The following is a 17,687-nucleotide window of genomic DNA, read 5'->3' as shown; positions in this document are numbered from 1 at the left end:
GCCTCCTTCCAAAATGATTCTCAGCACAACTCTGAGAACTCACTCCCACTGACAAGCCTGCAGGAGGAAGACAAATTATTTAGAGACATTCATCTTGCTGGGTTGTCTACCAATCATCTCCACAAAGGGAGAAAAACTGCAGAGTGGAAGGCAGATGATACAAACATGCAAACTCTTTACCTCGTTCCTGCCCACCAGAAAATGCCTCTCTTCCCATGTCTCCAAGTGCACATCACTCCTTCTACACTTACCTGATGCTCAAGGACAGTCACAAAAACTCTCACAGGAGAAGATACCCAGTTCCCATAGTTTAAACCAATTCAGGACTGAAGAGGTTTATCCATTAATGAACATATACTTAACTGACACCTCAGGATGAATCCTTGTCACACCCTATGACCCACTGAACCCCATTCTGGTGAGAAACTCACCACAAGGTTGAAAACACCTGTGTGAGGTGAGGTGAGGTGAGGTGAGGTGAGGTCAGGTCAGGTCAGGTCAGGTCAGATTAGTCCTGCTGCACTCTGCAATTCCCTGCCCAGCTGAATGCAACTCACTGCATCTGACAGGGTGGCTGCTCCAACCCACTGGACAAAGGTAGAGAGGACATCAGGGCAGCTTTTGACTCCTGCTATTTCCACTCAAATATCTCTGGTGGTATTAAAAATGTTCATGCTTCTTTTATACTTCTTTTTCAGTCTTTCCCCTCGTTTCTAAAGCTTTACAATTTCTTATTCACTCTTCGATCTGGCCATCTTCCTCTTTAACTTGATGGGTTTGGGGTCAATGCCTTCCAGCCCGTTTTATGTGTTTGATACACGCATGAGCTGTTCACACCCTACTCTCATCCTACAAACTGTGGTAAAACAGGCCACTTGCCAAGAGTATGGCATGCAGGCACCCCCCAAAAAGTGCAAGGATCTCTGGCTCTCAGTGCACAAAGGAAAAAGAGACAGCGAGCCATTACACCACTTATTTTCTTGAGGACGGAGGTGAATTGGTCTGGGTAAGCATAGGAAAAGGTGCCTGCTTATTTTTACATCTCTCTGTACTATTCTGATAGCTGTCTCAAGTAGTAAGGCTTTTTCTTTAGTGTCCTACAGGAACCCAGTGCTCTTCCCCTGATGCTGAATAAGACTCTCCTGCAGATAAGTTGTATTTGGTGCCTGGAAGTGAAGACCATTAACCATAAACATAAAGAGTTAATTTTTTTTTTTTTTTAGATTCTTCTTCATTTATTTTTATCCATAATGTAAAAATCCAATATGAAAAATGGCTGAGAAAGCCATCAGGATTTTGTGACATGAAAACAATGAAATCAGTTTTTTATTGTAAACCTTGTGTTGGCCCATGGAGGAAAGTAAGAGATTACTGAAATAAAATGGTCAGTAGGCTGAAAATGACCTTAAAGTACATTAGCTGATCCACACTAAATCTGGCACAGGGTGGCTTGTTCCAAAACCTCCTCACAATTCTGTGAGCACTGAAACAGAGAAAAGCCTCTGAACTTTCCTTTAGAGGCTCGTAACTTCTTTAGGAGTCCAGAAGAAAAAGGAAAAGACTGAAAATAATTGATGCAAGAGGGTGGCAGAAACAGTTAACACTGAAATAAAAATAAAATTCTAAGCAAAACCAAGGCACTCAAGTGTTGGCTTGTCAAACTAATTGTATTAGTAAACAAGGTAAATTGTAGAAACAGGAAATAAACATTTTTTAAAATCAAATTTTCTCTTCACTACTATAATCAGATTGATGAAATGGAAAGGGGACATTTATCACCTTTCTTTACAAGATGTCGTGTGAAGTTCTCTGTCCTGCCAATTAGCATTGATCTACTTCACTTGGATGTTTCCATTCTAACAATGAAGTAATAGAAACTGAAACATAATTTGCTGAAATAATTTTTTCATTAGACTGCTCCAGACCTAGTCAATATCTTAAGAGAGTTGGCAGTTCATCGTTTGCAATGATATCTAATGGTGTTGCCACGTGGCTTTAGATTTTAATTTAATATCTTTATAAAATAAGCTGTATGATAGTCTGCAAAATAAAACAGACTTTAGAGAAGATTTTGGTGTTCAAGTTGCTGCAAAATTAAGTGACATATGGATAGAGGTAAATGCTGGATGATAAATTGCTTTAAAACAATGATGATATTTGCTCTGGCATTGAATTGTTGCTTTTTTTGAAGCAGAAGTGAGATGCATCTGCTTTCAGAGACAAGCTAAGTCACATCTATTTCAAATCCAAGAAAATAGAGTAGGCAAGGTAGCATAATAACATTATGTTTTTTTTGACCTGTGCTTCTTCAGAAAATGTTTTCCGTGGATATAGTTCCACAATATTTCAGAAAGTTATCTCATCAAATTCTTGGTTTGATCTTTCAAGCAAACGATCAGCACTGGGCCTATGAACAAATACAAATAGCCTTCCATTATGTAATTTCTTACTTTCTGTTTCCAGGGATTTCATTTATATCTCCTCATTTCTTTAACACTTCTCTGCTGGTAATTCTGCCTTTTGTTTTACAGTCAGCTTGTAGGATCCTCAGGGACAGAAATCCTTCTTTCTTGTGAATCTTGGCAGTGTCTCACTCAGAAGGGTCAAGGTCTAGGTCTGGAAGCACGAGTTTCACTGTGCGAAGCCACCAGACCTGCCAGCACTCTTCCCTGCAGGTTTTCTCAAGCGCTTCAGGGGTGATTGGCACAGTTTGAGTTAACTCAGATAGGGCTTATCTGCTTTGCTCTGTGAGGAGCCAACAAAGATGAGATGGCCAACAAAGATTCCACTTCCACGTTCTGACTGTGGATACTGTTGGGATCTGATTCATTAGAGCAAATGAGGGTGTCTGGTTTTGAATTTTGTGAATTGCTTCCTGGCTGCCTTATCACCTTAATCTAAAGTGACTGCAGAGGAATTCTAAACAGGCTTAACATATGTAGATATAGGTCTGTGGAGACACCTAGGACTGTAGGTCCTCACACTCAGCTGAGAAAATCTCACACTTCATGTCTTAATGCAGACAATTCCCTTTCCCTAATTTTGAACCTGCAAGATTGATGAGAGTCCAGTTGTTCTATTCCACCATCCCAAGTTAATCAGGAAAGACCCAATACAAGAAAGATCTTATGGGTCCTCCTCTGGGTCTATGGAGGGACCTGCTGGGGTGGTTCTTGATGAGGCCAAAAAGATGATCAGAGGAATGGATCACCTCTGCTGTGGACACAGGCTGAGACATCTGGAGAGGCAAAAGGAAGTATCTTTTCCTTGACCTTGGTAACACTGTTCCCTCCTGTGCCCAATAAAGGAGGGAGATTTTCCTCAGCCCTCCTTTTGCTGGTAATATATTTATAAAAACATTCTCTATCACCTTTTACAGCAGTGGCCTTGCAGAATTTGTGTGTTTTACAATGTTAGCTAATACAAATGCATAAATTATTATATATTAAAAGTAAATCAAGAGTCAGGGAATCTTGAACATGAAAATATATAGCTGTACATTTGAAGCGTGCTGGTCAAGATTCCCCAAAAAGATAAAAACCAACACAAAAGCAGCCTCAGTAATTACTTTGGCACTGAGATACAAATGGATATCTAAAAACTTCTAAGCAAAATGAAGAAGCTTACAAATCTTTCTGAATGTAACTGAAGGACAATTAACAGACCACACCAAGGCACTAATTTTCTCACAAAAGCATGAGAAAATTTGAAAAAAGAAAACCATTAGGGGAGTCTTCTGAGTAAGAGCACCAAGTATACATGAAAAAGCCTCTAAATATATGCTTCCACAGGAATTCGTGAAAATTAAAATGGAAATTTAATTAGGGGAGGGTTAGTAACACAAAGGTTAGTGTTTTCCATTTTATTCTGTATTTTCTTCTCAATAACAGAATTCCATCCTCTTCTTCTAATATTACTCCTGTCTTCACTAAGTTATTTTCGTGACTGATAAGTAGACATTCTGCTCAGTTCTGTTCTGTCCAGATTTATTGATTTTTCCCTCTAAAGTAAAACTATCACTTTTAAATTTCAATGCTAATAAAGAAATAAATAAATTGTTACTAAGTGAATTCAAGCAGCATGAGGCTCCAGAGCAGCCTTCAAGATCAATTTCTTTCTTGTTTTCTCTTTTGGGTATTCAATTGTATCTAAACCATAGAAGCACAAAATCCAAAGCACTGCCAAAAGTCACACGGTTTATCTTCAATTTATTATCACCTCAACTTTCCTTTGACTCTTGAAATATTTTTTGGGAAAGTTGTAACAGGTAACCACACAACCCCAATGGCACTCAATAGCTAAGTTCTTAAGCGGTCCTAATAGCAGTAAAAAAAAAAAAAAAAAAGGTCAGAGTCTTCATTAAAAAGCAAAAAGACATCGAGGCTTCTTCACATCTTCAAATAAAGCAGCAGTCACTATTTGAACAGCAAAGCTTCAGACTTAATTTTGGATTTTGAAAAAATAAAAATCTAAATTGATATACTAATGTAACCCAAACAAAACACCCACTTACTGGCAGCTTTCCTTCAGCTACAAGAAATTAGACCCTTTATGGGAAGTCCCCTAACTTTGAGTCAGAGCAGCCACTAGAAATTAATGTTTCTGTTTCTGCTAAATATATTAAGTTTGTAGCAAACTAGCTTTCAATCAGAGATGGACAGGCAAAAGGCATCATTACAGAATGAATGGAAAGGGAAAATTAGTGCAAGATTATTTAAGTCTGCACATAACTGTAAGCCAGATATTCTAAATGGTCCTTCCATTCCAAAAGGAATGTGAAGAAATAATTCAACAAGACGCTTAAAAATATATACAAACCCAAAGTTTGTCAGAATCTTTCACTAGTAGATCTGATTTATGTTGTGAATGACTGGTTTCAGATGGTTAAGCAACGACCATCAAGGTTACTGGCAAAAATCAGGTTTTAATATCAATTTGTGTAGGTGCGACTTTAACAGAGATTCATGACAAGATTCCCTCTGTCACTTAGCACATAGATGAGACATACCTAGGAAAATTGGATTAGAATTAATTTAAAATTATTCACACAAAGACCACGGTTGCAAAAGGGTAAGGGTGCAAGGGATGTAGAAAGGGTATAGCAACACTTATGTTCTGTAACAATGGTAACAATCCACTCAGGCAACAGTTCAGGTAAACGATTTTCCAAGGCTAAAGAGAATAGCTACTTATCCTTTTTTCTCCACCTTAATTGGGAAGACGATGCTCCAGTTACCACCTTTATTGTGCAGAAGCTTCTGGTATGGTCAGGGACACTTCACCAACACAGTGTAAAACTTGTAATAGAAATGGACCCAAAAAAGGTGCCTCTGGATGCAATTTCTAGGAAAACTGGCTTAGAAAAAAAAGAAAAGAGTTACCTGATAGGAGAAGCAGTCAGCAAGTAAATAACCCTGCTTCCGGGTTAATTAAAAAGAAATTTCTTATTAAAAGAAAGAAAATTCTTATTATGTAATCTAAAACTAATTACTGTAATTTTAACCCTACTTACTAGACCTAAAAGCCTTTACTGCATTAGTTTTATGTGGTCTATTGCATAATATTTATAATTACATGTTTCTGTTGAATTTCTTAACCTCTATGAAAACTATTAAAGCAAGCCAAGTGAAGGAAAATGTTGACACTGAGCCTTTCTACACTTATCATGGCACAGTATGTACCAAGTGGTTATTCTGAACACAAAAGGATAAGGACTCAGCTCATCCAGGAACCAAAGGCAATCATGGGTAATTTCAATGTTAAGTTAACACATAAAATCAGTAAATTATTTATATACAATCAAGGGAAGATGCCCTTGAAAAGAAACTTCAGTAAAATCAAAAAGAGTAAGCGGAAATCTCACCATATGAGGAAAATAGAGATTAAAGACTGCTGCATCAGGACATTTCTTTCTTTGACCATAAATCAAGAAATACAGTGTATTGATCTGAAAAAAACCTGACATTTGCATAATTCTGGGTATCAACATTAATCTCATTTTCAAATGCATGAAATAAAAAGTGCTATGTTCTTACAACTGAGAATGTCCAGGATAAGAATGTTCCAGCCATAAACATAACCTGGCTTTTTTTTTGCCTTTTTTTTTCTTTCCTTTTTTTCACCTATTTTTGTCTTTTTTCTCTCTTTTTTTTTTTTATGGGTTATATTTTTAGTCTTGCAAAACACATTAAAGAACACCCATTATGCCTGTGTATAAAATAGAAAGAATTCTTTAAACTGTAAATTCATTGCAAAACATATGCCCTGTCTTTGTTATAAGAATATAAGATATATTATTTTAATATATCTTTATTATAAGATATGTATAAGATATGTAGTAGATTACTTTTAAATGTTCAGTTAAGTTAGAAAGACTTGGGATGAACAACAAAGATGTTGTCACTCAAAGTCTGTATTTTCATTTAAATATTGTATTACTTTAATTTTCTAGATGAGGCACAGACAGCATTTTAACAAAATGCTTTACTACTAAAACTACCAAGAAACATTCGCCCATTTTTCTAATGCCAAGAATTTGAAACTCTGAAGGTGCTCTTCACCAGGTTAGCCAGCAGCCTGAGTGAGATATAGCTTCAGATGTAGACTCCAGGTAGTCTATTTAGACTTCTCCAGATGAAATTGAGATGTCTGTATGCGAGTAAATGTTTAAAGCTCCCATTATAGCTGCTGGAGTCTGAAAGTTTCAGTCTCAAGCAAATGAATAGATATCAACTGTGAGCAAGATCCGACACACAAGTCATTGAGGAACATGTTCCTTCTTCGCTTTCCTATTGAAATACAACCAGCGCACGGAATAAAGTCATATTTTAATATATTTTTTGTCATTCGTGTCCAGTAGTTTTATCCTTTGGTGAGAGACAGCACTTCAAGGAGCTATCTACAAAGTCATGCTCAAAGTGAGATGTGCAGACATTCACAAACTTTCCTGCCTAAAGGAAAGTAAGAATAAAAGGGCAGCTTTGGTAGCCTTGTTAGGCACTCTTTGCTGGTCTCAAATTTAAGATACAAGGTCTAGATTTGAGGCTGACACTGGCACCTGCTCAAACTTTTGTGTCTCGGCAGGGATACTGCACTTGTGAATTACCACACACCAACAATAGCCTGCACTCATTGTTTGGGGATACTTCTGAATCCCCTTAATTACTGGGATTTGTGATAAGTCCAGTAGTCCCCAACTAGCCACCCAGCACCTGTTATTTGGAATGTTACTGCTTTTCTAACCCTCCTGCTGTGACCCAGACCCTAGCCAAACCCAGACGGGTGGCTATGGAGAACCTGTTTATGCAATGCTGTAAGAGATGTTTGCCAGAGCAGTGGTTTTCAATAAGCTGTGCAAGCATGTTCCTGGAATTCAGCACATTAATCACGCTGCATTTTCTTCCTAGGGCAGCACGCTACAGGGGTGGTTATGGAATCAATTTTGACAAAGGGGAGAAAGTTCAGGCTCAGGAACTCCAGCATTTCCCAAGAACATTAGATTAGGCTGCTTTTTCCTTATGCTTCAGGACATGGATGTTTTGTGAAGCAGATCTAAAAATGGACTTCATTTGATTCATATATTACATTTATGAACTCTGGTTAAGCATATTTTGAAGCTCATATACACTGATATTTTTGCCAGGGCCCAGACACTTCTGTTCTTTCAGCAGACAGAATGAACATAAAAAAAAAACCCCAAAGGCCAAGACACCCTGGCTTGGTGGGGAACAGCTTCAAACTCTGCATATCTCTGCCCATAGCTATTATGCGCAGTAGTGTACCTAAGGCTCACAGTATTATCTGTTGGCATTGCAAATTTTGATAACTCACAGCATCCAAAACAGAAATGAAATTTCTAAAGCAACACAATTAATAATATTCTCAAAGAGAATTTCATGAGGCTTTAAAAAACCCTAATTTAAAATGTTTTTTTTTTTTAATCAAGAATTTCACAAAGGGCATTCTGCAATACAGAATTTATTCGTTCACTTAAAATGTCCAAGATCTGCCAAACTATGAATTAATAATGATAACTAGTCTTTTATGTCAAATCAATCTTACCACTTTCCCCCCTGGGGGAAAGTTCGTGATATTTTGTTATCTGTTTCAAGTGATTTCAATGGACTTTAAGCACGCAAGTTCAGCAGTGGATATTTTGAACCCTGAACTGCTTTTCTCAGCAAGGTGATAGTGGAGCCTGTGGCATCTATTTCTTTGTGCTTGGCTGTGGGGATCTCTGGACCATTACTGTATCCCTGCTGGGAACCATTCCAGTAGCTTCAAGGAATGCACGATCAAGAAATTGAATGGGGGGGAAAGCACACGACTTAGGACAAAAGACAAACTCTATGTTTATAGGCTGCAAAACAGAGCAAACAACCTGGAAGGTTGTTATAGGCTGACAACCAAGGAAAGATGAGGTTAGTCCATCATCCAGGGCTGCATTTCAAAGATTGGCCGATCCAAAGGGAGAGACAAAAGAGGACTTGGTTTCATTAGCACAAACACAGTCTGCACAGAACAAGAGGTACTTTTGTGTCATCCCCTTTGAGTGGCAAAGGATCAAATACAGAAACCAAGTTGGGGACAGTAAATCCCACATTGTAATCCTACTCCCCATCTCCCTTGACCCAAAAACGACTGCTGGACTCTGTTTAAAAACAGGATTTTTGGCCAGAGTACTCACTTTTCTATTTTTCCTCTTGCAGTCCATGTAACATAAAGTGTGGGCATCGTTGAGGGAACTAAGGCTGGGAAAATCCCAAAAGTCTAGCTCATTCACAGGTTTCTGCCAAAGAACATAGATTCACCAAAAGGAGGCATAGAGACAGCCCCTGGCCAGGACTGCCTACAGACATTTTCCTTAACACATTATTTAGAGGTAATGTTTGTGCCTGAGACAGTAGGGAGCTGAGTTCAACCCAATACCCCAGTGCCCCTCACCAACACCACACACCTGCTTACACCCCCCTACAACCACATTTCCTTCACCACCACCCTAGAAACAACCTGGGATCCTCCCCAAGCTGCTGCATCCCAGTGAGTGACCTGATGCTTCCCTTACTGCCCTCCCATCCCACTAAGAAATCATCCTATGACCCCACCAGTGCAGCCATTAATCCCTGAGAAAACAGGATGAGCAAGCATAAAACACAACATTTCAGCCAAGAAAAATAATTTGGGCTCTTTTTATAGCATATTCTAGAAGATCTGGAAGGACATGCTTTTTGCTTATCTGCCTTCCAAATAACCTATTGCCTGTTCCTCATTAGTGCACATTAACACAAGCTGGGGAGACAACCTGGCATTACAAGGGATACTGAGGGATTACGAGCTTCTGTGGTTTGTAAAATGTAAATTTACATTTGAGGGCAGGCAGGGGACATCAGATATCTCTGTTTCCCCTGCAGGGATTTTTGGAAATTGCTCCATATCAGATCCTGCAGTGGAAAATGCTTTCAGGCCTGGAGCATGAGGTAAGGAGTCAACTGAGCAACACAGAACACGAATGCGACAGACTTCTGAAAGACTGGATGGAGCCTAACTCGCCACAAGACGATTTTTTTAAATTATATTGAGTTTTTTATTGATGGCACTTTCATACTTGCAGTTGAAGTCAGTGGCCTGGTAAGCATTTGATTTATTATGAGTTTTACCACTGAAAAAGAACTGTTCACCACTCAGCTCTGGCAGATTTAGCCAAAGTTTCAGCAAAAGTTTCAGGCTTGACTGCAATGTACCTTCAGGTACAGATGGCTCAGATGTTACCTCCAGTGTTGTTTTCTGAACAGATAGGCAGAAATCCTCTAAGAGCCCTGACTGCAGGACAGAGGTCTTGCCTGTCCTGAGCTGAGGCAATCCATTGGGTTTTCCCTCTATTCAATAGTTTGTGGCAGGGCTGAGCAATCTTGAATAGGTTTTGTGAAGAGCCTCAGTACAAGTAGATTGTGGCAAAAGGTCCGGCTTCTACCTTCCCACATATGTATGCAGATGAATGATAAACCTACCCAGCAACATGAATGCATAAATCCAACCCACCTGACTACCTTCATTCTCAGTGCTCAGACACATCACAATAATATTTGAGTCTTAGCACAAAGCTATTTTACTCTGGTCTAAGACATTATGCTTTTCTTTCAATTTGATAGGGGCTGAGCATGTACCAGTACTCAGTCATAGCTGATTTAGTGGGGATCCATAACTAGCAGTGGCGGTAAAAGCTGTGGAAATAGGTTTGCATGGCACACCTGAAATACTGTGCTCAGAGCAAAGACCTCCCCAGCCCCAGGGGGTTTGGTTCTTGATGCTCAGCCAGTAACGAATCCCATCATATCCTCATCACCACACAATGTGGTGGACGCACCAGCTGTTCTGCAGGGTCATTGTTCACCAGATTAGTTGGGTACCACCACCTCCAGCTTTGTCTGCACAGAGATCTAAACCACACTGGTTGACAAAAACACCTCCTGCACACCTAATTCCCATTACATTCAGAACTTTTGTTTCTTTTTCCTTTAGTGAGAGGAAAAGAAATATGATTTGGGCTGTTTGTCTGAGCTCAAGTAGCATAAATCACTGGCTGATGCCCATGGGGACAAATGAACATCTTCCTCTATCAGATGCAAACTGCGGGAAGTGACAAATGCTGAGCTTGCTTCAGAACAGGGAGCCTCTGAAAGTCCTTTCTCTCTGCTTTCCTATGTGGCCATGCTGCTTTGAGGAAACATTTCTGAGGAAAGCTACGACTAGTGAGAAAGCACAAGCTATACTTTACAATGATGAATAATGCGCACATCAGTATGTGAACAGAAAGCTGTAAACTATCTCATGCTTAGATGAAAGATAAGCAATCTTATTATAAGAAATTAACGGAGATAGGCTCACTTATCTTCTGGACTACGTGTATGAACCTAGCCTGAAGAAATGGATACATAATTCCCATGTCAAGCAACAGCACTGCTACGGATCTGAAAGCATATGAAGAAAAGACATCCCTGTAATCTGAAGACATACATAATTTACTGTTATACATCTATATCATACCGTTATTTTTGTACAGAAAGTCAGATTTACACAACAGCATTTAATAAATACAGCTCTTGGCATTAGCTGGATTGCCATATACTTTGGAAGAATTTCAAGCCTTACTTAACTTAGTTTTACGGTTGCTGCAATACCCAGAGGTACCACGGAGTCAGAATTCATCTAATCCCCCGAGGTAAAACAAATGTCACAGGTAGCAGCCAGGTCCTTCTCCTCTGAAACGCCTCCACCAGACGTCAGTGCCAGGAACCAGTGCTGACCTATGCTGAGGCACTTTGACTTCTGCTTGATGTTGCAATGATATTCCCAGCACTCCTGTTAAAAATCATGGGCTCAACTCAGCTCCTGAGTTTGTTCCAAGCTCAAGAGCACTTCTGTCCTCTACTAGAACCTGCTGTGGTCTCTGCTATGATTTACTAACTTCACATATCTGATTTCAAAGTTAATTACAAAATTTTCAGAACTTCAAGTGGAAGCCTTTGTAACAACTGACACAGTCTGGATATAGCAAGGAGTAAAACCTCAAGACCCAGACTGAGGAATTAACCTGAAAGTGTCCAAATCCATGGATGTGTGTTATGAGTCCCTCCTCCTAAGGCTGTCTAGTGGATCAGCTCTGTACAGGAGCAAAGGAAAACTATGGCCAATGAAGGAAATAAAAAAATACAAAGGGACAATTTATACCTCTACAAATCACTCCTTTAAAAAGGTGAATAGATTTGGTCCTACCTCCACAAATACATGGAACACTGTACAGGAACATAAGACTAGACAGGAATTCTTCCACTGTCCTGGTCACTTTCCCAGGCACAATTTAATCTGCTACTGATTTGTCTCCTTCTGGCTCTTCAGCGGACAAATCTGACTCTGCCTGTTTCTCATACCATGGTTTCCCTCTTACCACACAGAGGCAATTAATAGCACAGAAAGGTGCTTGGAAAGAGGTAATGCAACTTCTTCCCGTGCTTTTCTGGAGAGCTTTCCCTGTCAGTGGGTGTGCTCTACCCAGTGAGGACTCCTGCAAAGCTCACAGACAATAATGCCACCGTAGCTGACATATCCATTTTCCAGATACTTTTATCTTCTAGATGCCTGGAAGTTCCTGGGGAGGATCATCTTTGTAGATGTGTTTATGATTTTAGCCCATCCTTATGTAGCATTATGCACTGTAGTAATTGCCAATATCAACAGCTATTTCACTACCAATTCTCAATTTGCAAAGCACAGTGACTGCAAATTATCCTTGATTTGTTTGCATCATGTACAACAAACAAACCTCCCAAAACACAAGTCAACATGTCCATCTTATTTATCACAGCAGCCTATTTTTAATTCAGCATTTTTGAAACACTAGATTTGCTTATGGCTGTCTTTGCACACAATAATGTGCCATTATCATAGTATTTATATCAGAAAATACCGAAAGCTAAATTTGTGAAAACAAAGTTGAATAACTTTGAATTGATTTGAATACACTTTGATTAGCAGCCATAAAAGGTTGTTTATAAAATAGAATGGCCTGGAACTGCAGCTTTCCATTTCCTGATATCACAGATGTCCTGTTATTATGTCTCAGACAACAGATATGCCAACAGCAAGGCAGCCACCAGACTTTATGAACTTCCTCCTAAGTCTGTACTGCCAACTGTTCTGACTGTGATATGGACTCCCACAATGACTTCCACCAGCAAATGTAATGATTTGTAAGAGGTAGGAATCTGTTGGATATAAGCCAATATTCCTGTATTTGTAAAATATTAATAACTTAATAACAGTATGTCAAGATGCCTTAGCATGAAGAAAAGGCCAAAAATAGCTGTTATTATCTCAGGGGGAAAGATAAAAATTATCTTTCAGAGTTATCTCTTTAAATTAGTGTTTACAGATGAGCAAAGACTGAGTCTGGTCTGAGGATCACCAATACACATTTCAGTCTGGAACTCAGCAGTCAGGTATTATTGGCCCAACTGAAACTCATATTTGATCATCTTTGTCAGTTTTAACAAGGGGGCAAATGACTAAAAGATGTGACTGGAACCCCTACTTTTTGTCTGCCCCTACTCTTGCCATGAGAGCTATGCTTACTACTGGTTGGCTGAAGGCTAAAATCTCTAAAAAGTACCTGTTTTGCCTATTTCTACTGTCATTTTTGCAGAGCTCCCCTGTTTCTCTGTGTGTGATGTGTGTTTATTAACACACAGATGCTGTGTGTTTATTAACCACTTGCACTGATCACTCCAGGAGAGAGACACTGCAGTCTTATATGAAACAGGACTCAATAGGATGAGGTTTAGGTTGTACCAGATGGCCAATATAAAAAAAACCCCATCACTGTGTGTTTGCCAGCATTTCCAGCAGGATAATATCCCCAAAACATGAAGGAAGTAGTAACTCCAGGCACACATGCCCCTGTTGGTTTTGCTGTGGTTCAAGAGTCACTGGGGGTCTGTTGCATGGTATTCCACTGCCTTAGGCTAGAGCAGCCTCCAGGTACAAACCAGCTGCAGAGGGCAGGATGCTCTGCTTGTTGAGAACCAAAGATCACTGATGAAGAGACACAAAAATACTGCCTGGCTCTTATCTGTGCCATATCTTGCTTGTAATTAAATAGAGAATTCAGGTTTCCAGCTTGGTCAGTCCAGTTTCGCCATAAATAATACATTCACTTTTACCTGTAGCCCTCCAAAGAGAAATATTAAAATAAAGACATAACACCTATTTCTTCCAAACTACACATTTACCTCACTTAATAGTTTCATAGCCACATTTCTCCTTCCTCCAAAAGCCAATCTTGCTGCTAGAGATTGATTTGATTCTGTTATTTCCTAATGTTCTGGGTAGTCAAAACCAAAGTGTTATTTCTACTTGGCTTGATTCTTTTGTTCTTGAATTAATGCAATCCTTTCCCGAGGTAAACATCATAACTATTTAATTAAAAAACACGTCTATATTGAAGGGCAAAGCCAGGCATTGTGACAACAAACCTGGTACCTCAGGACACAGTATAACAAATGAAATTATTTAAGCACAAGAATTTGTTGTGAGATCTTGCAGAGAATGCGGATAGGGGCTTGAAGATAATTTCACTCATTTCCCATAGGAGACAGATCTCAACTTAATAAAATTGTTCTTAACAAAAAGAGAATAACAAATGAGGTTTATACTGACTAACTGAGGAAATAGTGCTTGTAAGTTATTTTTGACACAGATTCAAAAGTAACAGGCAAAAGAACATTTCCTTTGTTTATGAACACAAGCCTCACTTTATTGAGATTCTGGTATTTTTGATAGGTCAAAACAAGTTTAAATGATTCCCTGTGTTTTCGTGGTGTATTATTTTGCATTTGAAATTGGACAGGAAAATCATCCCAAGGAGAATGGCAAGGCAAGTGGTTCGCCTCTGGCCCAGGGAGAATTCTGTGGTCTGACAAGGGTGTGTGCACATTCTCTGAGTTATGTGGGGCACATCCATCAATGTCACCAGAACCCACTGCTCTGAACCTCTAAGGAACTTTCATTACTTTTCAAGTACATTGGATTATGGTAATAAAAATACTAGGCACAATTAGAATCAGCTAGAAAAACTAGTATTATCTATCTTCTGTCTTAAAATGTTAGGTGGTCCTAAGACAGGGCATCCAGCAACACGGGGGGAAAAATAAAAGTGGGGCAAAAGAATAGACAGAATAATTTGACAGAATAGACATGTTTTCAAAATGTAATCACTGTAGGGGTATTATAGGCAAAAAGGGTTTTGTACAGCTGAATTTTGGCAATCGTCAATGTATCTAAATCTGAATGAAAGTACAAAAAAGACACTTTAAGTTACATGACAACTGTAGGAGAAGGGAATACAGGTGACCTTGCCCCTGATAAGTAACAGCCACGTTAATTACCCAATACAGCCTCGCTGCTTATGAGTCACAGCTGTAGCCAATAAAGATAAGTGTGATAAAAAGGAGTGGGTTAGGTAATGAGGGGGAAGTCATGAAGGAACCACAACTTTGAGGAAGAGGGAATGAGAGGATCACGAGGAAGAAGAAGGTGGCTCCTGGGGACAGAGATTTGCCGCTGTGAGGTCAGTCTGGGTCTGCAGTTAGAGCCTGTTGTTGGAACCTGCAGTCACAGTCTGCACACTAATCCCTGCAGTCAGAGGCTGCAAGGGAAACCTGGAGCAGAAGCTTGCTGCAGCCAGAGTCAGTGAATGGTTGGAGTCAGGATGGCTGAGCTGTAAAGAGGAATAAACCAGGACCCTTTCCATGCTGTGATAAACCAGTAGTCTGTGTCTTGGCTCATTTCTATCCTCTAACAAGAGGGCTGCTCCAACAGACAACCACACTTCTGAAACACCCTTGTCTTTCATTCCTTCTTTTTTTATGTGAGCTTGCTTACACAGATATGTAATTTCATAAATTGGAATTCATATATTGTCATAAAATTTCAGTTTGGAAATATTCAGTCTACAGTGAGGAAGTTCCATTCACTAACACTGAAATAGTTAAATAGATTATAGATATATTAATAGAATAATATTTACATTACTATTATACAGAACTGAAAAGTCAGAACTCTCACATGAACTCAACCTGCAGGTGTAATTAAATTTAAATTAATTGCATTTTCTCAAAGATTTTTTTCCATGGCCTCCAACAAACACGAGACCAGGGTGGATCCCTGAAAGAGTTAGTCAATAGGCTACAGTTGGTGCTGCTTTACATGCTTAATGTTAAAATCTGAATGATCAGAACCCAAACTCAGTTTCGTCCAAGCCTCTCAGTGCACTGAGAGCTGTTTTCAGCACCAGCGTTTCTCATGTGCCTTAACCTGTCTCAGCATGAATGGCAGCTGTGATGTAACTTCCATCTGAGCTCTCCTAGGATACAGGAAGGATGTGCATTTTCACATATAATGCTTCAGAGTCCTGATGAGAACTAAGATATCCTCAAAAATAGACACAAACTTTGAAAAAGGCTCTGTGTGTGGCTAATCTCTTGCTGTCAACCATAGTTTAGCATAGAGCAATTTTCTGTGATTGGAGAGTCTGTGGTCCTATGCTGCCTTCTGCCTGAAGGCAATCAAATCTGGGTTTTCTATGAGTCCCCTTATCAATAAGCTAAAAACTGTTTTGGGAAGAGGCTAGGCTGAACCAGAGAGACTGAGTAAATTCTCAAATCGGGCTTAGGTTACAGTATCAGTAAAGCCTATGATTCTCCTGAGAGGAGGCTGTGGCATTCCTTGGGAAGCAAAGCAATGTGCACTGCAGTTCTGGGCTACTTTATTTCGCATCAAGGAGTTACTTGACTGTGGCAGGAGACAGGAAGTGAGAAGGGGCCATGGAAGTCATGCTGTGTCACCCTTGTGCTTACTCCTCTCTTTCTGGTCGAATGAATATTCAATTAGTGGATATGAAGTCGTAGGATTTCAGAGTCAGCTGCAGAAAACAGATGTGTTTTACACAGCTGCGTTTGTCTCCCCTCAGCTGAAACACAAAACCCCCTGTTTGTGATCAGTCCTACTCTTATTCAATGTGAAGAGTAATTTTTTCCAATCACTGTTATTGATGTTCTAGCAGAAATATTCCCCATTAGAGGAGTCATTGTATCTGCTGTGTTTGGAAGAACAAAGGGTCAGCGACAGAGGGAAGACAGCGAACAGTGTTACCTCATGCACAGATGAGAAGAGAGTTCAGGAGGCACTGACAGGAATGTTTGTAAAGCCCAGAGGGACCTGAAGTGTCTGTGCTGTGGGATGAATTAAAGCCAACAAACTGTGATGCCTTTTGAAAATCTATCCATTTACCCAAGGCACTGTCCAGAGTAAAAGATTTACCCTCAAGAAAATGTTAAATAAAGATTTTTTAATATTTCACAGCTGCAGAGTATCCCAGACATTCCATGTTTTCCGGACACATCTGAAAGGTTCATTCCAAATTTGAGTTGATCGGCTTGATAGCCACTGCATTAAAAGAAGTATACCGGACTAAAAATAAAAAGTCTCAGAGGAACTGGAAAAGGAATAAAGCAGTTTCAGGTTCCTGGCCGTATTTAAGCACAGCAAGTAGGATGAAGTGCTGTTTCTTTAGGAGATGGGGTCTTCCACTTCACTGGTTTATAATACCAGGCACTCGATAACTTGTATAATTAATTTCAAAGCCATACTGAAAGCTTAAAGGGAGAGTAAGGAAGCACAGTCTGAAGAAGGCACATTGGGTACAATTTGATGCACTACTAATTTTCACCAGTTATCACCTGGAAGGGAAAAATATATTTATTAATAGGTCTATTTAAAGAAGGGATAAATGTCTTGGACCCAATGGTAGACAAAACAGCCTGTGGCCAGCTGCCAGGTTGCAGAGAGCAGCTTTGATTTCAGCAGCTTACCAAGATGACTCTTGTTAAATGGCATCAGAAAAACATGGTTTTATAGGCAAACTATCCTCATTGTTCCAGCTCCTCAGAGAAACATATACAGAGAGTGCATAATTCCCGTACATGAACTCCTTAATGCAGGCTGTGAAATAGTTCTGGATGCAAGGCACACTTTGGACAGGCTACTGCATTATTCCTTTTAGGGATGATCTCATCATCTAGTTGAAAAGAAATGTAGCCTCAGTGTTTCTGGAAATGGAAATTCTCTCAGTGGAG

General features: G+C 39.6%; 1 long non-coding RNA gene across 1 annotated transcript; it reads left to right on the top strand.

Annotated features, from left to right (window-relative positions):
- The first annotated feature begins 15,032 nt into the window (after nt 1–15,032).
- On the top strand, nt 15,033–16,911 carry LOC136290498 (uncharacterized). The gene is made up of 2 exons (XR_010721154.1): nt 15,033–15,121; nt 16,616–16,911. It is a non-coding gene; the product is annotated as an uncharacterized lncRNA (long non-coding RNA).
- The last annotated feature ends 776 nt before the right edge of the window (nt 16,912–17,687 follow it).

Source organism: Chamaea fasciata, unplaced genomic scaffold (genome assembly GCF_029207755.1).
Source record: "Chamaea fasciata isolate MVZ Bird 193981 ecotype frontalis unplaced genomic scaffold, bChaFas1.0.hap1 SCAF_6, whole genome shotgun sequence".
NCBI lineage: Eukaryota > Metazoa > Chordata > Aves > Passeriformes > Sylviidae > Chamaea > Chamaea fasciata.
The sequence above is the reverse complement of the archived record's forward strand: the minus strand, read 5'-3'. Positions and strand labels throughout refer to the sequence as shown.